At 44.7% G+C, this 7,051-nt stretch overlaps 1 pseudogene; it reads right to left on the reverse strand.

Annotated features, from left to right (window-relative positions):
- Positions 1-916: 916 nt before the first annotated feature.
- Gm25904 lies at positions 917-1,059 on the reverse strand (annotated as a pseudogene).
- Between the last annotated feature and the right edge of the window lie 5,992 nt (positions 1,060-7,051).

Genomic DNA, 7,051 nt, shown 5'->3' on the forward strand with positions numbered 1-7,051 from the left:
ATGTGTATGGCCTGCTTTCCCAAGCTCTGGAGCTAGTGAGGGGCAAGGACAGCCCTCCTGTTCTTATGACTCCAGGGCCAGGTCTCCCATCTGCCACAAGGAGGAGGGAGGAGAGGGTATCTCTTCCAAGCCACCACACAGGAGATGAGGGGTAGGGCCAGCTCTCCCATGCTCAGATCCTTGGGGGCCTAGCTCACCTGCAACTCTCCCAAGTACTGCAGCTGTCTCTGGGTAGGGTCAGCTCTATTGCTCTCATGACCCGAGAGCCAGCTCTCCCAAGATGCCCAGGTGAGGGGTGGGGCCAGTTTTGCCCAGCCCTCAGACAATATGTCCTTGGGTGGCAGCCCAGATTAGAGGCATCTGCCTGGCATTTGGTGGCAATAGACCCTTGCTGATTATTGCAGGGCCATGGACCCAGATGTGGCCCCCTAGTGGCAGCTCAGGCCAGGACCCACTCATGGTCATGGGGGCATCACTGGCTACTCACATCAGGCTGTTCCTCATGACCCTCAAGTCTCCACTTCTTTGTTGTGCCCACATCCTTCTGTTTCTCTTTCTCTTCCAGACCACTGACTTGCTCCTGTTGAGGTGCCTGGGTTCATCTCAGGAGTGGTCTTAAGAGTGCTATGCCTGACTTGTGCATTATGGCACCAGACAGGGGTCATCTCCAGCATGGTCTCTACTCTCCCCCTGCCCCAGGCATGGCACCTGAATGGTGGTCATCCTAGGCTAGCTCCCTGTCCAGGCCCCATGGCACCAGTCTGGTGGTCATCTTAGCCCCACTCCTGCTGGATGCAGGGGGAGAGGGCCTCAGTCTCAGGTGGGTTATTGTAGTCTAAGTCTTCCTCCCAGTTCTGGGAGCCAGCCTTTAGCTTGGTGGTCGTCTCAGGCTCCTTTTTTGGAGGTGGTGGGGAGGAATGTTAGGTTAGTAATTATTCAGATGTTTATAGGTCAAAACAATGATTGTAGACATAGCCGAGACATAGACTTTCTCCTTTCTGCTACCTACTGATGCACACATGATACAGCAGCCACACCTGCAAGGCTTCTAGGGGCAGCAACAATGGTTCTTAACATGGAATAAGGAGGAAGAAGATCTTTGCTTTCTCCTTCTCCTGAATGCCTGGCAGTATTTGGAGACATTTCTGGTCACAGAATAAGAGAAAGTGTGGTATTGGCATCTAGTGGGCAGAGGCCAGGGATGCTACCTAAAATCTCACAGCACATAGACTGGCCTCTTAAGACAAGATCACCGGGCCCCAAAAGACCATAATCCCGAGGCTCAGAGGCTCTGCTTTTACCTGTGTTGAGATGGACAAATACAGTGTATTTATATGCCTGCTTGATGCTAACCTCTCTGGCTAGATTGAAGCAGTGCTAATTAATTGATTGCAACCCCCATGGTGCCATGTGGTAAGTGAAAGTCAAAACTTTGTTCAGTGAATAAAAGGTTCCCAAAGATAATTCAATATACAGAAATATAAAAATGCTCACTGTGGCTCAGGATGGCCTCAAATTTGGAATTCTCCTGCCTCAGGCTGGGATTCCTGGCATGTGCCATCACATCTGGCTTCACACTCTTCCTGAAAGGTTCTATGTTTGTCTTTCTCTGTTGCGTTGAAAGAATGATCCTGTCTGTTACTGCTGTTCTGTAAACTTTTAAAGTAGAGAAACTGAAGTCTACCTGTGTGTACAGTTCAGCTACTGAGGGGCAGCCACCAGGGTCTGTTTTTTTTTTTTTTGTTTTTTTTTTTTGTTTTGCTTCGGAGGCTGGTACTTCTCATCTGAAACTCTTCGCTGCGTGCTGCACTGAGCTGCAGTGCCTGGCAGTGTCTACGTGCAGGCTCCTCATCACTGTGCATTGAGGTTTTAGACTTCTGAGATGGGAAGAGAGGTCTAAGTTGTGGATGGGCTCACGTGAGTCTGTCTCTTGTCTCATCCTAGACCATCATCACTGCTCCTTCTATTCCCCCAAACTCATTTCTCAATATCCTGAGTTTTCCTAGTTTCTATGAGAACTTGCTTCATAGCAGAGTTGAGGTTGAAGTGCCTGGCACGTGGGGACTGGAGACACACACAGCATCAGAGGAGACAGAAAGCACTCTGTTTTGCAGGATGTATGAAAGTTTCATTGGTTCGTTTTGAAAAGCCTTTTGTTTCCACTAGAAAAGGAACAGGTGCTCACTAAAAGAGGAACAAGGATAAGCACAGGCATTTTTATAAACATCACTCATGGTTCTGCCACCTGGAGAAAAAAAAAACGCTGTCAATATTTTTGAGCCTCTGCTCCAGAATTTTCTCTTCACGTAACATGATGCGCAATGTGAGTGTGTGTTGCTTTGATCAAACACATTGTGCAATTTGCATCTTGTTCTTTTCATTTATTGTTGGCATAAGGATTGTGAGCATGACTTTTTAAATATTTAATACTCTGTCATATGGCTATATATGTTCCTCTTTCATCACACTGAGTTCTTAAAGCAGGACTGATAAGCCAAACATTGTAAACATTGTTCAATAAGGCAGTTGTATTTCAAGATCCTTCTTGGGAATCCAGTGTGTTGATCAATCGGTTATAAGAAAGGAAGACAAACCAATAGGAAACATCAGTTTTTATGGAAAGTAGATTGAATTTTAGGTGGTCTTGGGTGGAGTCAACAGGCCAAGGAGGCAAAGGGACTGTAGACCTAAAATGGAAAAGAGGAAGCACTTAAGAGCCACTCCAAAAAAGAAGTGCTCTTGCCTATATAGTCTCCATAGACAGGTACCAGTGAGTTGCTGTGCAGATGAAGACTACAGCCAAAATCCCAGCCCCTGTCCTGACCTGAGACTGTTGAGCAGGGACAACAACTGGAACTTGTTAGCATATGTCCACGATGAGTCATGGGTAAAGAGAAATCCACAGGACCTTGTCAAGTCTAAGCTACAATTGATGTCAGGGCCTGAGCTTCCCATTCTTAGCTGCTTCTTATTCTAGACATCTTAATTTCCCCATGTTTCCCTGGCAAGACACTAACTACACAGTCAGTGGCAACTGCTGTAGTCCAGGTGCCATCGGGGCATAAACCGTCAGACAGATCTTTGATTCCTGGGTGGCAACTCCCAAGTGACCTAGTAATGGACTTTGGAGGCAGTTTTACAAGCCTGATGTTGCTTTGAGACAGGGTTTTTGCATCTTCAGCGAAGAGGAAAGCACAATAATAACACCTTGAGAATGTCCTAGCCAAAATGGACCTGGTGCTTCCCAGGAAGCCGGGAGCCATGGACCAGGAAGAGGATTCACCAGAGAGATGGTGAGACCTGCTTCAGGTGAATCATTACTACGGAATGCTAATATCTTCTTAGAAAAGGAATAGAAATCCTGGGTAGAAGAGGTGTTGTCACCATGAGAAAATTGTTACCAAGTGCTACTCATAAGAAAGAGAAGGAAGCTTTCCAGTTTCATGAGGTGCCATTTATCTATTCTTGATCTTAGAGCATGAGCCATTGGAGTTCTGTTTTAGGAAATTTCACCCTGTGCCAATGAGTTCAAGGCTCTTTCCTACTCTCTCTTCTATTAGATTCAGTGCATCTGGTCTTATGTTGAGGACCTTGATCCACTTGGACTTGAGCTTTGTACAAGCTGACAAATATGGGTCTATTTTCATTCTTTTACATACATACAGACAGTTAGACCAGCACCATTTATTGAAGATGCTTTCTTTTTTTCCATTGTATATTTTTGGCATCTTCATCACAGATCAAGTGACCATAAGTGTATGGTTTTATTTTTGGGTCTTCAATTCTTTTCTATTGATCAACGTGTCTGTCTCTGCATAGTATGTACTCACTAATAAGTGGATATTAGCAAAAAATAAAATACAGAATACCCAAGATACCATCCACAGAACTTAAAAAGGTCAACAAACTGAAGTGGCCAAGTAAGGACACCTCAGTCCCACTTGGGAGGGAGAAGAAAGAAATCACAAGTGGGGAGGGAGGGACCTTGGAAGGAAAGTGGATGGGGGGGAGGGGAGTGGGGGAAGAGGGGAACATGATCTGGTATTAGGTCGGGAGTGGGGGGAAGGATTGAAGCCCTGAGAGCCAGCAGAAAGAATGTAAACAGTCAACCTCAGGAGATAGAAGGTTGGGTGTGTGTGTGGGCCCTCTAGAATGCACCAGAGACCTGGGAGGTGAGAAACTCTCAGGAATCAAAGAGGAATCCTTAGATGATATGCTCAACAGTAGGGAGAGGGAACTTATAGAGACCACCTCTAGCAGAAAGACAGGACATCAAGTGAGGGATGGGGTTGCCATCCCACAGTCACATCTCTGACCCATAATTGTTTCAGTCTGAAAGAATTACAGGGATAGAAATGGAGAGGAGCCTGAGGAAAAGAAGGTCCAGTAACAGGCCCAAAGTGGGATCCAGCTCAAGGGGAGGTCCCAGGGCCTGACACTGTTATTGAGGTTATGAAGTGCTCACAAAAAGGGACCTATCGTGACTGCCCTCCAAAAGACCCAACAAGCAGCTGACAGAGTCAGATGCAGATATTTGCACCCAATCAATAGACAGAAGCACATGACCCCTGTTGTTGAATTAGGGAAGGCTGGAAGAAGCTGAGGAGCAGGTTGATCTGAATTAATCTGGACCCTCGAGATCTCTCAAACACTGGATCACCAACCAGGCAGCATCCAGCAGCTGATATGAGGTCCCCAACACACATACAGTAGAGGACTTCCAGGCCCGTGTTCATTCAGAGATGATGCACCTAACCCTCAAGAGACTGGAGGCCCCAGGGAGTTTAGAGGTCAGGTGGGGTGGGGGTGGGGGGCATCCACATGGAGACAGGGGGCATTGGGAGGAGGTGTGGGGTGTGGAACAATCAGAGGGTGGGGAATGGAATATGGAGTGTAAAATTAATAAAGTCATATTAATAAATTAATAATAATAATAATAAAAAGAAAGAGAAGGAAGGAAAAAACCTAATATTTATAGAACTTTTAATAAACACCAGAACCCTGTTTGGCAGTGACCTGGCATCCTCTTGGTTTTTCTACCTTATGAGGTGGGTGTGTAAATAATATGAAAACACAGTTTATAATATGAAGGAATGGAATTTCATTGAGGCTATGCTGTGTGCTAAGGTAACATAGCTGGTTGGGGTGGGAACCAGGCAAAGTTGATACTTCTGTAGATATTATATACATAGAAACACATAGAACATTACAGAGCCTAGTGCACTTGGGTATAATTTATTCAGGAGTATTTTATTAAGGTATAATTTATCCAGGTAAAATTTATATTTTTAATACTTTAGTAAGACATTCTGGTTTTTACATTAAAATACATTTTTTGCAATGGTTTTATTAATGCATAGATGTGTACAGCCATCACCCCAACTTGGGTTTTGAACGTTTCTATCCAAGTCTACTTTTATGCAATTAGGGCTTGTCAGAAAGTGGAGAGTGAAAATATTACAATCTGGGAGCTGGACAGATGGCTCAGCAGTTAAAAGAACTTACTGCTTTTACAGGGGACACGAGGTCAGTTACTAGCAGTCACATCATAGAGCTTACAACCGCCTGCAACTCTGGCTCCAGGGGACTCAAAATCCTCATCTGGAGTCTGCAGCCATCTACACACACACACACACACACACACACACACACACACACACACACACACACACCACAAGTCTCTTTTTCCCACATATACACTATACACAGGTCTCTCTCTGTCTCTCTGTCTCTCTCTCTGTCTCTGTCTCTCTCTCTCTGTCTCTGTCTCTCTGTCTCTGTCTCTGTCTTTCACACACACACACACACACACACACTCCTTTAGAAACACTATAATTTATTGATTGCGTCTCTGCCTTTAATAAACTTCAGAGGAGGTGTCATAGTTTCCTTGAGTTGTCAATCTGACATAAACCTAGGGTCACATGGGTAAAAGGAACCTCAGCTGAAGAATCTTCCAGATCATCCTGGCCCTGGGCAGGCTTGTGCAGCATTTTCATAATTGTTAATTCATTTAGGAGGGCCTAGACCACTGTGAACAGTGTTAATCTTAGGCAAACAGCCTGGGTTGTATGAGAAAGATAGCTGACCACATATATGAGAGAATAAATTGATAAAAAGAGGAAAGAAAAAGAAGTAAAATAATAGAACAATAGAATGAATTTAACATTGTTAGAGCTAATAGAATAACAACATCTCCTAGAACATTATTAAGTTGAATTGTACAAAAAACGGTGGCTAGGCAAGCCAGCACGAAGCATTCCAATATAGTCTCAGTTTCAATTTCTGGTTCTTGCCTTGAGTTCCTGCCTTGGTTTCCTGTGAGATGAAATAGACCCTTTCCTCCACAAGATTCATTTGGTAAAATATCTGTCAAGCAACAGAAAAACTAAAATCTGGAGCAGAGGGAAATGGCTGTTGATTCAGGAACAACAGCACCCTAGAGCTTCCTAAATGGCTGAGAGTTCCAGAAGGGCAAGCCTAGAACTCCAGAAATACTGTACGCCTGTGGGTAAAGTATGACATGGTAGGCCTGTGAGATAAACTGTGAGGGGTCTCCTGGTCCTTGTTAAATACTTGCCTGAATTAGTGTTTTGTTTTCCAGTGCTGTGACAAAGTACCAGACAAGGAACTGCTTAGTGGGGAGGGTTGACTTGGCTCACAGTTTGAGAGTATAGGCCAGCATGGCCACACTGCACCTGTCTGCAGTCAGGATGTGAAGGGTGAACAGGAAGTGGAGTTGGGCTAATCAATCTCAGAGCTGGCTCCTGGACCCACTTCCTGTAACAAAGCTCTATCCATTTCCTAAAAGTTCCAGAACCTTTCAAGACAGAGCTACCATCTGGGGACCAAGTTAAAACAGTCTCTGGGTGACACTTCATATTTAGACCATTGCAGTCTGTAAGTGAAAAACTTCAAATCATCGCCAAGCTCCTCTGAAGCGTCACTTTATTCATTCTGGAATGGCGAAACATTTGACATAGGAAACTGAGACTGCTTTGGACATACTACTTTCTTTGCCGACAACTGACATACCTTTCCAGTTATGAAT

Source organism: Mus musculus, chromosome 9 (assembly GCF_000001635.26).
Source record: "Mus musculus strain C57BL/6J chromosome 9, GRCm38.p6 C57BL/6J".
NCBI lineage: Eukaryota > Metazoa > Chordata > Mammalia > Rodentia > Muridae > Mus > Mus musculus.